Source organism: Stenella coeruleoalba, assembly GCF_951394435.1.
Source record: "Stenella coeruleoalba genome assembly, chromosome: 14".
Taxonomy (NCBI): Eukaryota; Metazoa; Chordata; class Mammalia; order Artiodactyla; family Delphinidae; genus Stenella; species Stenella coeruleoalba.
Window position 1 is genome coordinate 11,363,476 of NC_137160.1, and position 16,591 is coordinate 11,380,066.

General features: G+C 39.6%; 1 long non-coding RNA gene across 2 annotated transcripts in view; it reads right to left on the reverse strand.

Annotated features, from left to right (window-relative positions):
• Positions 1-13,956, reverse strand: part of LOC307197229 — a 143,200-nt gene extending 129,244 nt beyond the window's left edge. For both annotated transcript variants that reach the window (XR_013831357.1, XR_013831358.1), the window contains exon 1: positions 13,409-13,956. This is a non-coding gene — a long non-coding RNA (uncharacterized lncRNA). The remainder of the gene's footprint in view (positions 1-13,408) is intronic.
• Between the last annotated feature and the right edge of the window lie 2,635 nt (positions 13,957-16,591).

The window sequence follows — 16,591 nt, forward strand, 5'->3', positions numbered from 1 at the left end:
TTCTGTGCTGTGAATTCAGAGAAGTGCTAAATGTAGTGCTTCCTCTGGGAAAAAGCCTGTACACTTACTTCCTCAAGACTCTTAAAGTGAGCCCCCAAATCTACAAGATGTATTTCTTTGCACAAATATATATTTTTTGCTTTTAACAATCCCTACCACACTCTGATTCATCTCTATAAATGTTCAAACTTAAGAAAATATATTCTTACATGTTGCTTGCCATATGCACTTCAGAATTCCATTTGCTTTTATAAATTCGTCAAAAATGTTTCCAAAATAAAGCCAAAATCAGGGGCAATTTTTTCATTCAGCAAAACATATGCCAGGCACAGGGGATGCAACAAAAAAATGGCATAATCAGGGTTTACAGGAGACAAATAAATATAGTATGTAGATTGAGGGAGACAGGATTGTCAAAGTCCTAATTTTGGCTTGTGCAATTCCATGGGAACTACAATAAAGAGCATTGGAGAGAGAACAGGTTTTGGGGGAAGCAACATGAATTTGTTTGGGAATATTGAACTTGAGGTGTTTTTAATGTAATTGGATATATTGTCTGCAGCCAAGATAGGGTGTCGGAGCTGGGGATAAAAATTTGTCATTTTCTTCTTTCTTTACCTTTTTTTAAAAAATTCATTAATTATTTTTGGCTGTGTTGGGTCTCTGTTGCTGAGCACGGGCTTTCTCTAGTTGCAGCAAGCAGGGGCAACTCTTCCTTGCGCTGCACAGGCTTCTCATTGCATTGGCTTCTCTTGTTGTGGAGCACGGGCTCTAGGCACATGGGCTCAGTAGTTGTGGCCTGTGGGCTCTAGAGCACAGGCTCAGTAGTTGTGGTGCACGGGCTTAGCTGCTCTGCGGCATGTGGGCTCTTCCTGGTCCAGGGCTCGAACCCGTGTCCCCTGCATTGGCAGGCGGATTCTTAACCACTGTGCCACCAGAGAAGACCTGTCTTTGGTTTCTGAAGTGGCATCATGAATGAGATTTTCAAATTTAAAAAAAAAGTGAGAAGAGAAAAGGTCTTCAATGTGTGTTTTGAGGAGCTCCAACGTGCCAACAAAAACTATAAAAATATTTATAACATGTGTTCCATTTGAAAATACAAATATATAACACCCCTGAGCACATAATGCAACTGAATTTAGTGCTTTTCCCCCCCAGCTTGTATTATGGCTATTTTCATGTGTCATTCCCTGTATTATCATCTCCTTGAGGTCAGCTGTCTTTTTGACTATGTGTATCATAAAACCTATGGCAGGGTTTCAATGTATATTTTAAATTGAATTGAGCAAATGTATTTTTAATTTATTTCTGAAATATTCTAGAACACAATTTAATATGTTAATTGTTTTTGAACCATGGATTCATTGGGAGAACTAAAGGAAATTAATCATTTATGGTCCAGTTTCTACCATTTATAAAGAAAATGTAAACAAAACACTGAATTTATTATTGATCAATTTATATCACAAGAATACCATAATTAATAAAGGATAATATTGTCAGGTAGCTGATAAAAAATACTTCTTTTATCCCCTGAGTTGAGAACTGTGGTATATTAAAGAGGGCGGCAAGGGCTTCCCTGGTGGCACAGTGGTTGAGAGTCCGCCTGCCAATGCAGGGGACACGGGTTCATGCCCCAGTCCGGGAGGATCCCACATGCCGCAGAGCGGCTGGGCCCGTGAGCCATGGCCGCTGAGCCTGCACGTCCAGAGCCTGTGCTCCGCAACGGGAGAGGCCACGACAGTGAGAGGCCCGCGTACCGCAAACAAAACAAAACAAAACAAAACAAAAAGAGGGCGGCAAATGTTGTGCCTTCTTATAGAGAGTGGTGGGGTCTGTGTCCCCTCTCGGGGTATCTGGATGGGCTTCTGGAACTACTTGACCAACAGAATGTGGTGGAAGTTATACTTTGCCATTTTCTGGGTCCAGGCCTTAAGAAACAGGTAGCTTCCTGTGATGGTTAATTTCATGTGTCAACTTGACTGGATCACAGGATGCCCAGATACTTGGTTAAACATTATTTCTACTTTTTACTGATTTTGTTTAATCAAAAATCACAAACATGTTAAGCCAATGGAGATTGGAAATAAAGAATCAGTGTAGAAGAAAAAAATACGTGTATGTGTTTCATATATATGTGGTAAAATATTTGAAGATGAATTCTTTAAGAAGAGCATACATTTAAAATTAAACTTTTTTAGTTAATGGTTTGTGTTGAGGTTTCTTCACTGGGTGTTTTTCATACTTCTTTAAGGACTTAAACTAAAATTTATATCTACATAATGCTTCTGCAGTTAGGTATATCTTCTAACATGTATAAATAAGTATGCATATACATTTTTTCACTTGTCTTCTATTTCCAGTGAGACTAATCTGTAGCCAAGCCTAATCCCTTTGCTTGCAATATAAGGCAAGGTAAAAAATTATTTTGCATATTTAAATTTATTATTTGAATATTATTATGTAACAATATGCACTTCCAATATGTTTTACCTCCAAAAAGAGATTTATAAAAAATATGGTTTCTTTCACCACAATTACAGTAAGAAATATTTTTCGAGGCATATTAAAGTAGTAATATTTTAACTGAGGCTGACACATCCTTCATAATTACCTTTGTTCTATTACAGCACCTTACAAATTGAATTAATTCGCACTATTATAAAACCAAAATACAGGATATAAAATCACTGAGCACCAAAGAATTTAAGCTGATGTCAGTTCTTTTACCCAAATAAATCAAATCACACTCCTTTCTTTTTCTTTTCCTTAATTGAAGTACACTCCTTTTTTCAAACACATAAACATCATCACCTGTATAAAACATAAATTAAAATAGAATAAGAGAAGACATTAGCTCACCCCAATGACCTCTCTTGAGCCATTCACCTCTTTGAAACATAAATATGACTTAGTAAATCATACTTGTCAAGAGAAACAATTCATCCTTCATTCGAATCTGAATGAGTTAAAATGAAAGAAATGAATTAAGGCCAGTGATTGGCAGTACTACATTTTTAGTGAAAGGCTACCACTTTTTCTTTCATCACGGAATTTGAGAGGTGAATGCATTGAAAGTATTCTTTCTGGTATCTTTCATAGAAATAATCTATGCCCAACTATTTAAACCTTGTATACCATCCCAGCTATGAAAAAAATGTAAATATTGGACTATTTTGTTTAATTTCTTTTCTAACTTAAAATTAACATTTCATTAGCATATAAGCTAATATCAGAATATATTTGCATCACAAATTTAACAGGCCCCAAACAAATCATTGATTTCCCTCCCAGTATCTACTCAGTTGTTTAGCCTGGAAACATTAGTCATCCTAACTTCTTTTCCTCAGAAACATCTCAAACTAATACATTAAGTCAATTTTTACCAGCCATACCTTCTAAGTATATATGTGGAATCCAACCACTTCTTACTACCACCAACCACAATTATGTTCACAACACCATGGTTTCTTTCACAGAAGTCAGCATGACACACGTAAAAGGGAAATCATGTGTGGCCACTTTCCTCTTTAAAAGATGCAATTCACATTCATAAAATCCAAAATCTTCTAATGGACAAGAACGTACACAATCAGGTCCATTCCTATTTCAGACCTTGTATCGTGTCATTCTCCATTCACTTGTTTCTCCTCTGGGCTACTGGCTGTTATCCATGACAAGCATTCTCTTATCTCAAGGCATGTACAGTTATTGTTCCCTCAGCCTTAAATATTCTTCTCACCTCTCTTTATGGATTTCTCCAACACTGCATTCAAGTATTGCCTTTTTAGATAGCACTTCCCTGACAATCCTGGTTAAAATGGTATCTCTCAGCCTGAATTATATGTATTTTTACTGTAACCCCAACCAACAAATAAGCTCCAAGAGAACAGGACCTTTTTTTTTATTAACTGCTAAATTATCATTGTTGGAACACAGTCGGTGCTTAAAAATATTAACTAAATAGATCTAACGCCAATTTCGTAGGATTCTATTACCTTTGCTCTACCTAACCACTATATTCCTTTTTCCTGCCATGAAAATACATTTTGATACATTAGTTACTTCCCTTATTTGCCCTAAAGAGGTGATCTATACAACTGACAGAGAGGTGACTGGAATGGAGACTCAACCAACTTTAGCAAGTTAAGGATTGTGCAAGAGATCCCTCTATAACCTCTGTCAAATGCATAGTTCTGGACACGAAGTAGACAGTAAGTGAACATGTGTTAAATGATTGATAATCACATTCCATTTACATCATTTTACTTTATTTTGCCACTAATACCACTATTAACAATAATTATTATTGACATTTCCTGACAATCTACTATGACAGAATTCACTAAATTTCCCTCAATATTCATTTTATTCTCTATTTTAGTTATAAAACCTCCAAGTTTTAGCTGTACATATGACCACTCAGCTTGAATTTATATTTCTTAGTCTTCCTTGCTGATACTGTGGACATGTGCCTGAATTTTGATCAAAGAGATGCAAGAGGAGTCTAAGTGCTCACATTCTCGGTCATTTTTTAAAAGCCATTGCTTATCTTCTGGTACTTCTCCTCTTCTCATGGACTGGATCCTGGAATTAATTGTAGGGCTGGATATTTTCTGTTTGCCCCTCTAGAGCCACCACTCATTTTTTCTGTGCCCTGGGAAATTGGTTCTTATGGACTCCCAGGTGCTCTGATTCTCAATTGGGTTTGGTCAACGGAAGGCTGGTTGGTGGGAGGATAAATTTATTCTTTCGTCTCTCTCTCTCTGTCCAGATGTTGTGTTCTTTTCCTCAAGACCACTCCTATGAGGTGGTCCATAGGACCACCTTCACCTGTGGTTATCCCTTCTGCATTTTAGAAGCAGTTCTCTCATTTCCTCTTCAGGTCTAGGCATGATGATAGCTCCTTTATCTTTGAGTTCATTTAAACCTACCTATACCTTTGTAACTAGCCCCTTTATTAAACTCTTCTCATTTTTAGCTTGAGTGTAATGTCTTCCCCCACCCCCATCTGCGACATTACTTTTTGAGACCTGGATTGATATAGTAAACAGTACAAAGAGTTGTATCAGGAAACAAACCCTTAAGTAAGTACGTTTATGGGAAAGGTTTGCTCATATATATGGCATCTCCCTTGCTGGGAAAAAAAGGATACAGATAAAAGCATCTACGGATAAGGTAGCTATGGCGCTTTAGTCACTCAGGAGATCACAGTAAATATAAGAATTGTGGGGTAAGCTGGTTCCTTCTGTTGTCCCTAAAAATGATACGTAGGAAAAAAACACCAAAATGATGACCTTGGATGTTTAACTCATTCTATGGATGCAAAGTTAGCAAATCTCTGTGGGGAAGACAAGACTGAGAGTCAGACACAGAGGCTGATTTCATAGGCTGCAGAATTGTAGCACCAATTAAATGTTCATTCCCACCAGGTAAGGTGATGCTAAGGTAAGGGGAGTGATGGGAAAGATTGAAACCCTGATATTGGGTATTTGACACTTGAAGCTAAGAAACTGAACTCTCAATTATTTAGAATCTCCTTTTCTGTTGGAAGTAGTCTCCTCTTTGTCTGAGGGAACTAGATTTATCCTACCTGAAAAATATTTAAATTACTGTATATTGGGCAGTTGCCTTCTAAGAGGATTCTCTCCAGCACCCACCCTGATAACTCCTCATTTTCCTCCAAGCTCATAATAAGTTATTTTCTAGCCTATTGTCAATATAAAAGCATAAGACTTGGCAGAAAATAGCCTATATACTGGAAGAGTTACATGACATTGTCAAAGCTGATCAACAAAAACCTGACAATCATAATGAAATTGTGTTCTGAAGGTGTTAGAAAAGGCATACAAAATATAAGACCTATCAACCTGAATTTATTGACACGGGCACACTTACTCAGTGTTCTGGATTTAAGATGTTGGCTTGAGTCCAGGGGAGTGGCACTTATATTCTGTGAGGGGGCTAACTGCTTCACCTAAAGTCAATGAGGATGAAATACCAGCCCTGTTCTGACATATTCTAGAGGAAGGAGTACACAGGCTCAAGCATCAGAATATTGAAGTGGATCTATTATGTATAAGGTCTTAAGTTAGTCTTAAACCATATCCACTGGAGTGGTTTAATCCAGGAGGGCATTCTCTTTGCCACAGCAGTAAAATATGCCTTAGTGATAGAGGCACCAGTATCTTTGAGACATTTAGGGTAGCTCTTCTCTCTAGGCTAGAAATGAAAAAGAGGAATACCACAACTAATTTAGGTTCTTGATCCAAATGAGAAGAATGAGATCATAGTAGGTAGAGGTCATCTTATGTCACTTAAAATCAGAGAAGATCTGGTCACAGGTATAGAATGGTAGCAATTAGTAACAGGGGTGGCACAGAATTTAATGTGTTGATTGACTGGGTCTTTTTAATAGCTAATCCATCCCAAATTTCCTAGGAATGAAACTGATAAGCAAATCAATAAAGGCAAGACCAATGGATACTGAAGGAATAAAGCTTTGTGTTATTCAGTCTTATAAAGAATCCAGTCCAGCCAAGGTACTGCCAGGAGGCAAGCGGAAGGCGGAAAGAGGAGAGGGGCCAGTAGCAGTTACAATTTGTATTAGTTCATTGTTCATGTTCCCTTCTTTTTCTCATATGACAAGTGCAGATAGTAACTGAAGTTAGTTGTCAGATCAGAGTGTGATTAAATGGACATTGTTCTGTGCTTATACAACAGCTGATGGGACTTAGTATGTTGTCTGTTTGGGGAACGTATATTTTTTCTTCAGGATAAATGACAAAAGATGGTTTCTGATGGAACATGCTATTTTTTTCTTCTTGCCCCTTTGTTACACTGTGTGCTCTGGGAGGCTGATGTTAGGAACAGCATCCATAGGCTCACTTGTCCTCAGGATCAGGGTTTGGAATGTGTCTTCCAGGGCTAATCAGAGGGTAAGAAGAGAACAGGGTCAGGTATTTATTCCCCTGCTTCTGCCCATTCCAGGACTGCTGTATGTTGCTGCTACATTCCACTGAAAATCACAGGTCTTGTTGGATGGCTCTCTCCCACAGATTCTGGTAATTTCTCCCTCTTCTTGTCACTTCAAGCAAGATGCCAGAGGCTGTGCTGTGGTCTTCTCTTATCTGTTACACCAAACCTTTTTGGTTCCTTTCCCCTGTCCTGCTGTTGTAAATTGTCCCTTTATTACACTTACTTCAAATAGGCCAATGGACTGTGTAACGTGTTTCTTGCTGGGACTCTGGTTGACATATTGTGAGAGTCAGCTTTGAACATGCAGTCAACACAACAACTGAGAGGGCAGCAAAGCAGCAAGATCAAAGGAACCTGGGTCTGTCCTTGAATTTCCTGCTGAGCTGAGCTGCCTACTCTCCCCGGACCCCTGCTCTCCAGACTGTCATAAAATAGAAATATGTTGTCTTAGATTCCATATATATGTGTTAGCATATGGTATTTGTTTTTCTCTTTCTGACTTACTTCACTCTGTATGACAGACTAGGTCCATCCACCTCACTACAAAGGACTCAATTTCGTTTCTTTTTATGGCTGAGTAATATTCCATTGTATATATGTGCCACATCTTCTTTATCCATTCGTCCAATGATGGACACTTAGGTTGCTTCCATCTCCTGGCTATTGTAAATAGAGCTGCAATGAACATTTTGGTACATGACTCTTTTTGAATTCTGGTTTGCTCAGGGTATATGCCCAGTAGTGGGACTGCAGGGTTGTATGGTAGGTCTATTTGTAGTTTTTTAAGGAACCTCCATACTGTTCTCCATAGTGGCTGTATCAATTTACATTCCCACCAACAGTGCAAGAGTGTTCCCTTTTCTCCACACCCTCTCCAACATCTACTGTTTCTAGATTTTTTGATGATGGCCATTCTGACTGGTGTGAGATGATATCTCACTTTAGTTTTGATTTGCATTTCTCTAATGATTAATGGTGTTGAGCATTCTTTCATGTGTTTGTTGGCAATCTGTATATCTTCTTTGGAGAAATGTCTATTTAGGTCTTCTGCCCATTTTTGGATTGGGCTGTTTTTTTGTTATTGAGCTGCTTGTAAATTTTGGAGATTAATCCTTTGTCCATTGCTTCATTTGCAAATATTTTCTCCCATTCTGAGGGTTGTCTTTTGGTCTTCTTTATGGTTTCCTTTGCTGTACAAAAGCTTTTTAAGTTTCATTAGGTCCCATTTGTTTATTTTTGTTTTTATTTCCATTTCTCTAGGCGGTGGGTCAAAAAGGAGCTTGCTGTGATTTATGTCATAGAGTGTTCTGCCTATGTTTTCCTCTAAGAGTTTGATAGTGTCTGGCCTTACATTTAGGTCTTTAATCCATTTTGAGCTTATTTTTGTGTATTGTGTTAGGGAGTGTTCTAACCTCATACTTTTACATGTACCTGTCCAGTTTTCCCAGCACCACTTATTGAAGAGGCTGTCTTTTCTCCACTGTATATTCTTGCCTCCTTTATCAAAGATAAGGTGACCATATGTGCGTGGGTTTATCTCTGGGCTTTCTATCCTGTTCCATTGATCTATATTTCTGTTTCTGTGCCAGTACCATACTGTCTTGATTACTGTAGCTTTGTAGTACAGTCTGAAGTCAGGGAGCCTGATTCCTCCAGCTCCGTTTTTCGTTCTCAAGATTGCTTTGGCTATTCGGGGTCTTTTGTGTTTCCATACAAATTGTGAAATTTTTTGTTCTAGTTCTGTGAAAAATGCCAGTGGTAGTTTGACAGGGATTGAATTGAATTTGTAGATTGCTTTGGGTAGTAGAGTCTATGCTAACACATATATATGGAATCTAAGAAAAAAAAAAAAAAGGTCATGAAGAACCTAGGGGTAAGATGGGAATAAAGACGCAGACCTACTAGAGAATGGACTTGAGGATATGGGGAGGGCAAAGGGTAAGCTGTAACAAAGTGAGAGAGTGGCATGGACATATACACACTACCAAACGTAAAATAGATAGCTAGTGGGAAGCAGCCGCATAGCACAGGGAGATCAGCTCGGTGCTTTGTGACCACCTAGAGGGGTGGGATAGGGAGGGTGGGAGGGAGGGAGGCGCAAGAGAGAAGAGATATGGGAACATATGTATATGTATAACTGATTCACTTTGTTATAAAGCAGAAACTAACACACCATTGTAAAGCAATTATACTCCAATAAAGATGCTAAAAAAAAAAAGAAATATGTTGTCATCTGTTTGAATCACTGCATTTTTTATATCTTTGTCATGACGGCATAACCTGTGCTCTAATTAATAGACCTACTGCATGCCCAGCACTGAACCAAGGGATTAACACAGACCTGCTCATGTAATTTTTCTGAAACTCCTAAGAGGTTACCATTATTAATCACATTTTATAAAGAAGAAAATTGAGCTTCACGAGCACTGAGTAATTTGTCCAAATTCACAGAGCTAAGGGTCAGATTTGGGAATTGACATGAAATCTATCTTATTTCAAATGTGTAATCTTCATACTGTAGTTCACCATCTCCTTAAATAGGTTTGCTTTGCCCCCTCCAGGTTCCAGGCCCTGTAGCTTCTTTAGAACTTACCTAATCTACACTGGTCTCGCATCTTCCCCCAATCTGGGGAATGCTGTGCTCAGACAGAACGTTCTGCAAGCATAGCATCTAAGAAATAATCATTAAGCCTGCCCCCCACCTCACGATTAATCTATCAATGTTTTGTGTAATACTGATCAAAAATAGAAAGGACATTTGAGGTCCTCATGAAATGTATTTGCTCCTCTATAAAGCAGAGTCAATAGTGATAACACAAGCTGCAACTAGATAAAGACACTTATCAAGGATCCACATCTTTTACCTGAACAAATGTGGAAGAATAAAAGAAATGAGATTCTGCTAACTCTGACAAAGGCTTTTAAGCTGCCACAAAGACCCCAATCCTTGAAATATTTGACAGGAAAAAGATGGATGCTGGCAAAATTATTTACTTTACATTACAAGGGCAACATTATCACACACTTTTCAGTAAGTACAGGCTCTGGTCACTGAAAAGTCTCAATGCAAAATTATAAAGCTTCAATTCAACTTTTCGTGTTCTCTTTCCTCTTATTCTCTGTTCTCTTCTTTTCCACATCCTGTTATCAAGTGTATTTCAAAAATATCTCCAAATACTGCACATGGTCCTGGAACCATTGAGAATATTGACATAGTGACACCTTTAGGATTTGTGGAGCTGTCATGTGAAATCTGGTGAGTAGAGATGCAAGCATGAATGCAGTTATACATTTTAGCAATTATGTAAAAATAGTTCAGCTAGAATTAGAAATAATTAACCAGGTTCTACCCTATGCTTTCTATGGCATCACACTGGAAGTTTTTGAGAGATGTTTGAAGACAGGAATGTGGCTTATAGAATAGAAGGCTCAGGGGTTTCAAAATTCGGGGAACTACCAGGAGACCACAGATCTGTTGAATGTAAGACATTATTCTTATACCTCAATTTATACTTTATTTATTCATTTATTTATTTTGGCGGTACGCGGGCCTCTCACCGTTGTGGCCTCTCCCATTGCGGAGCACAGGCTCCGGACGCGCAGGCTCAGCGGCCATGGCTCACAGGCCCAGCCTCTCCACGGCATGTGGGATCCTCCCAGACCGGGGCACGAACCCGTGTCCCCTGCATCGGCAGGCAGACTCTCAACCACTGCGCCACCAGGGAAGCCCTATACTGTATTTATTGAAATAATACATTTTAGAAACTCCACCTGTCTGTAGACTACATTATGAGAATGGGCACTGGATTTTACTAGAAAGGCTAGATTCTGACCCCGGCTCGATCGCGAATGGATTTTGTGACCTCTATTGATATCATTCTTCATAGCCAAAAGGGGAAATAGTTCTTATTCAAAAATCACTGCAACAGAGTATTCTGCATATTGACAAGTGATTTGTAAGGGAAAGGTTAAAGGAAAATGCATAAACTTCAAATGTATGCTACTAAATTTTCTTTTCTAAATTTGTGTTAAGTTTCCACCTTTGTGATTTAGTTTTTGTGATTCAGAAGTATCTTTGATTTTCTTTGATCGGGATTTATTTTCAGCTTGTGGAGGTATGACTGACACATAAAAATTGTATGTATTTAGATTGTATGACATGATTTTTTAAGGTATACAATGTGATGATTTAACATACATATACATTGTGAAATTGCTCACCACAGTCAAGTCCATTAACACATTCATCACCTCACACAGTTACCATTTGTGTGTGTGTGTGTGCATGTGTGTGTGTGTGTGTATGTGTGAGAAAAGAACCAATTTTAAAGTATCAAAACTGCTACCTCTCTTCACTCTCAGTTTTCCTCCTGTTCCCTTCCTCAGGTGGCAAGAATTGTGTGGGACAGTGGAGTTTATATGACTTTAAATTTTCCATTAAACAGTCAGTGATTTACTTTTACCACAGTTTAGGAAGCAAGATGATTCTCCTCTTGGATTTTCTGCTTTTCAGGAAGTTTCATTCTTCCCTCAGGGCTTACAGAGCCATCTTTTAAACTTCAGAAGTCTTAACTTCAGTGCAAAGATTAAAAAGAAGGATGGAATGTCAGAGCTTCTCAAAATAAACAACATTCTTCCAACTGTGAAGACTGTCTTAATGCAAGATAAAACAGCCATAGATGGAATAAATAACTTTACATGTATTAAAACTACAGAAACATATTGGTTATAAACTACAGCCTATAATGTAGCCCCTTTTAAGGTAAAACTATATACTTAGATAGTCTTTATTTAGTATTTCACCAGCATTGTATTATGTATTCAAAGGCTATTATTAGCCTTTGATGCTTGTTATTCCCATTTTAAAATAAATCTGAAACTTCTTCAGCATTTTCATATGTTCTTATCCCTAAAATGAATACCTCAAAAAGATCAAACAGAAGCAGTATGATCCACTGCTAGTCTTGAATTAATTCTCTTACGAGGAAAATAAAAAGATACTATTTTAGTTTCCCAAGATATTGGATATTTCTTTTTTGTTTAAAATTATGTATCTGTTAGACTTGGTGTTACCCCTGAAGTAATTCCAAGTAATGATTTTTCTGTTGCTTTTGTTTTTGAGATAACCTGTATTTGAAGGGCTCTGTTGCCAGGGGGACCCTTCCAGGGCCTGAGAATGAGCTCTTGTTAACACTCCCTTTGGGGGAATCAGGAGAACATCAAGGGGGTCTTCCATCCCAGCCTTTGCCAAACGGACATTGAAGAGGCATTTATCAGGGTCTCTGAGCTTATATTTTCTCCTTTTCTTGTGGTCTTGGTAGAGGGCCATGAAGGCTTGAACATAGGGAATCTCATCTTCCTTGCCCTCAAGTTTACAATATAAACCAAGCTGCAAAATGGTGCTAAGTCCTAATGACCCCGAGGGGGGCCATTTTTCCCCATCCCCCAAGGGGTACATAGGCCAGTCCTGAGTGCAATATCTGATAAGTTCTTTCCTTTTCAATCTGTCCAGCTGGCACCCCTTCCAGTGAATCAAAAGACAACCCAGTGGGGTGTCCAAAGGGAAACTAGGCTTGTTTCCCATTGGAACCGGCGGTATAGTCTGTGTCCTATTATCAGGGGACCAGAGCCGGGGTGGATGCTCCTACTTGTGATTCTGGAGGGGTTGTAAGCTCTCTGCCAGACCCAGAGTGCCTGATTGCATATGCGCCAAAGAAAATGCTCAGGATAAGCACAATCAGAGGGGCCGTAGGGCTGGTTCCAACAGGTGAGTTCACTCCTAAACAGACGTCTAAGGTTTTAATTTTCACCCAAGACCAGGTCCAACTGTACCGAACCCCGCCAGCCACTTCCACCCGGACGCACTGGGTCAAATGGACAACTCGATGGCTGAATTCACAGAAACAGGGAGCTCGACTCAGGTTTTCTATCGCCAGATTATGACCCCAGGCACAGAATGCACAATTAACGGCGAGGAAAGATTTCCGTCTCTCAGGAAACCTCCTACGAAGACTCAGAACTTCAGATCCAAGTACTGACAGGCGGAGTAAATGGAAAACTCTCGGGTTTTCAAAGATTTCAAAGGGAGAAAAGGGGGTCAGGTTGCAAGAAAAGAGAAAGGAGAAAGGACAAAAGGGGTGGCCTTACAGGCAGCTCCCGCCACCTGCAGACACCCAGGCATTACAGGACTCTTCTCTAGGGTTACTGGGAAGGGAGGATAGGAACTCGGTCCCCACAGAAATCAGCTATCCCCAGGTCTCCGCCAACGCGAGGTGATCAGGCTGCAGGCCCCAGATAACTGAGGCCCTTCAACCAGACTCCTGTGTCTGGGAACAGGATGAAAGGAAGGAGGGTAGGAAAGAGGTTGGGGGTGAAAAGAGGAAAGGGAGAAGGAGGGGACAAGACGTCAACAAAGTCTCTTGTTCCTTACCCGGTCTGGGCACTCGGGTCCGCTGTTCGTGTCAGGAGGAGACCAGGGACAAAAGGGTCCTGGTAGCGGCCGCTGGGCCTGGTCCGCCGGCAGGTGAGCAGGTGAGCACCCGAGGTCGGGATGTCAGTCGTGGAGTAGGGGTCCTCCCTGGAGTGCCAAAGATGTTGGCGGAGAACCCCTTCCAGGGCCCGAGGGTAGGCTCATGTCTTACATGGGAAATGAACTGTCCGAGCAGACATACGTGCCGAGCAAAAGACTTGATTGGAAGCGGCACCGGAGCTGAAAGCAGCCGGGTAAGCGACCCCAGGAGAAACGCTCTGCCTCGCGGCTCAGTCTCAGGCGCTATGGAGGTGGGGTTAGTTTCCAGGTTGTCTCTGGCCAGTCATCTTCCTCGTGCCATGTTTCGTTCTCCTCAGGGCCCTTCCGGGGGACGTGCGCATCTCTCAGCCAAAATGGATTCCACAGCAAGGGTTTCTGGGAGATTGTCTGACCACTCCTCCCTCTTTCCGGCCCCTCCCGAATTTTCGGTCGGTTTTGTAGCAGCTTGTTAGTTCCGTGTTCCTTATCGGGAGCTCCTGATGTGAGACAACTTAGGTAAGCGGTAATTTTCATGCCTGTCCGGGACGGGCTGTTTCTGTCAATGATGCCCTAACAGCACTGACCTGAGAATCAAGAGACTAGTTATTGGTACTTTACAAACTGTGATGAGTATTCATAGTGCCTCCAAAAAATAAGCAAGTAACTTTTTTTTTTAAATTTCTCCACCACAGGTAATATCATAAATGAAATGAAAATATAATTCTAACAGCAGGTATGGTTAAGAAACCCATGGCAGATCATCTCAAAATATAAATACAAAATTAAATTGTTTTAGTGCGTTTCATCTAAATGAAGGACATTTTCAGAATTAATAACTTTTTGTTTTAAAATGTGAAAGGTTTTTACCCATTTCGACTGAACAAAGACATGAACAAATCATCCAACATTATATCCATAAGTTATATATTATAGTTGAATATTAATACACATCTAACACAGTCATTATAAATTTTCTTGGCATTCTAGCATCAATCACGAGATATACCTTAAAATAAATGGAGTTTAATAATTTTTGCCAAGCTTGTTGAGAACGTGTAGATGTTGTATTAATTATCTTTTAATAACTAGATGAAATTCACAGCTTAAACAACAGTATTTATTCCCTCGTAATTTCTGTGGGTCAGGAATTTGTGCTTAACTGGGTGCTCTGGGTCTCTTTTGTGACTGCAGTCAAAATGTCAGCTCGTGTTGTAGGCAAGTCAAGTCTTGACTAGGGAAGGACCTGCGTCCAAGCTCACTCAGGTAGACAGGATTCTGTTCCTTGTGTGCTGGTGAGCTCAGGACTTCAGTTCCTTGCTGGCTGTGGGCTGGAGTCCTTCCTCGGTTCATTGCCACATGGGCCTCTCCACAGGGGCAGCTCAAAACATGACAGCTGGCTTCATCAAATCAGGCAAACAAGAAGCACCAGAGAGCGTATGCAAGTGAGATGGAAGCCCCAATCTATTGTTATCTAATCTCAAAAGTGGCATCCCATCACTTTTGCCATATTCTGTTTGTTAGAAACAGGTCACTAGGTCCAGCTCACATTCAAGAGGAGGAGGTTACACAAAGATGTGAGTGCCAGGCAGAGAATTCAGTAGCTGCTGACGACACAGAAGTTACGATGCTTGAGCATCGTTTTTCACGGTTGTAAATTTAAAATCACAGCACACTTTGGATCTACATTATACCAATCTTTTTGACAGAAATAAGAATTAGTTAAATAATTGGGATGTTGCCAAATTAGCTGAACCATAACCCGGTGAAAACTTTTAATAAATTGACTGTTTCTCCTTTTACTATGGGATAGTTTGTAATTACCTTCAAGCATAGTGATGGGTGAACAGTAAGGTAGGGCAGGATTACTAAATTCCTGTCTGAAATAAAAGCTATACTATTGCAAGTGCCTCAGATTGGAGGCACCTGATTGAGGAAGACATTCACCCAGCCAATGCCTGTATTCTTTTTTTTTATTTTAATTAATCAATTCATTTATTTATTTATTTTTGGCTGCATTGGGTTTTCGTTGCTGTACGTGGGCTTTCTCTAGTTGCAACGAGCGGGGGCTACTCTTTTTTGCAGTGCGCGGACTTCTCATTGCAGTGGCTTCTCTTGTTACGGAGCACGGGCTCTAGGCACACAGGCTTCAGTAGTTGTGGCATGGGCTCAGTAGTTGTGGCTCACGGGCTCTAGAGTGCAGGCTCAGTAGTTGTGGCGCACGGGCTTAGTTGCTCTGCAGCATGTGGGATCTTCCCAGACCAGGGCTCAAACCCATGTCCCCTGCATTGGCAGGCAGATTCTTAACCACTGCGCCACCAGGGAAGTCCCCCGTATTCTTTGATAATATTCACTTGATATATCTAGGACGAGTCTTTTTTGTTGTTCCTAGGTTATATATTGAGAGGATAATTTTCTTATTTGCCTTCTTTATGTAAATGTATAAGGAATTGAACTTGTCATTCAACTCCTAGGTAGGAATCATTGCTGTAATAAATTTGAACTGATCATTCAACTAAGATTTATTGCTTCCTTTATAATTGCTATATATCACACGAGATGTTAAATTTTACATACTGTATGTTAACATCATACAATATCATATATATTATATAATGACCTATACATTTGTAGTCCATTGTCATCAATAATATTTTTGTGGTAATTCATTCATTTTTGGCCTATAAGTGGGATAATTAACATATTAAATCCCTTTATTTACCTATCTTGATCTTATTTCTTTTGCTACTAGTTTCCTTTAAATGAATTCCAAATCTATTTTACCCAAATTTGCTCAATGATTTATGTGTTGATGCTAAATAAGTTTACTTTTTTTCCTACTTTGAATTATTTAATTAGTTAAAAAATTAATTATGGAGAAGTCAGTGAGGCTAACATTAAACATTAACATTAAGCATTAGTAACATTTAGGGTTACTGACTATAAAAGGAAAAGTTAGCTGGTGAACGATGATTTAAATTGCTTGCTTACGCAGCACTCGTACACTTCCTGTAGGAATAACATGTGATGTTAGAAGACTGCACTGAAACTCTGATGTATGGCGTGGTGACTTTAGTTATTAATACTGTATTACATACTTGCAGTTTG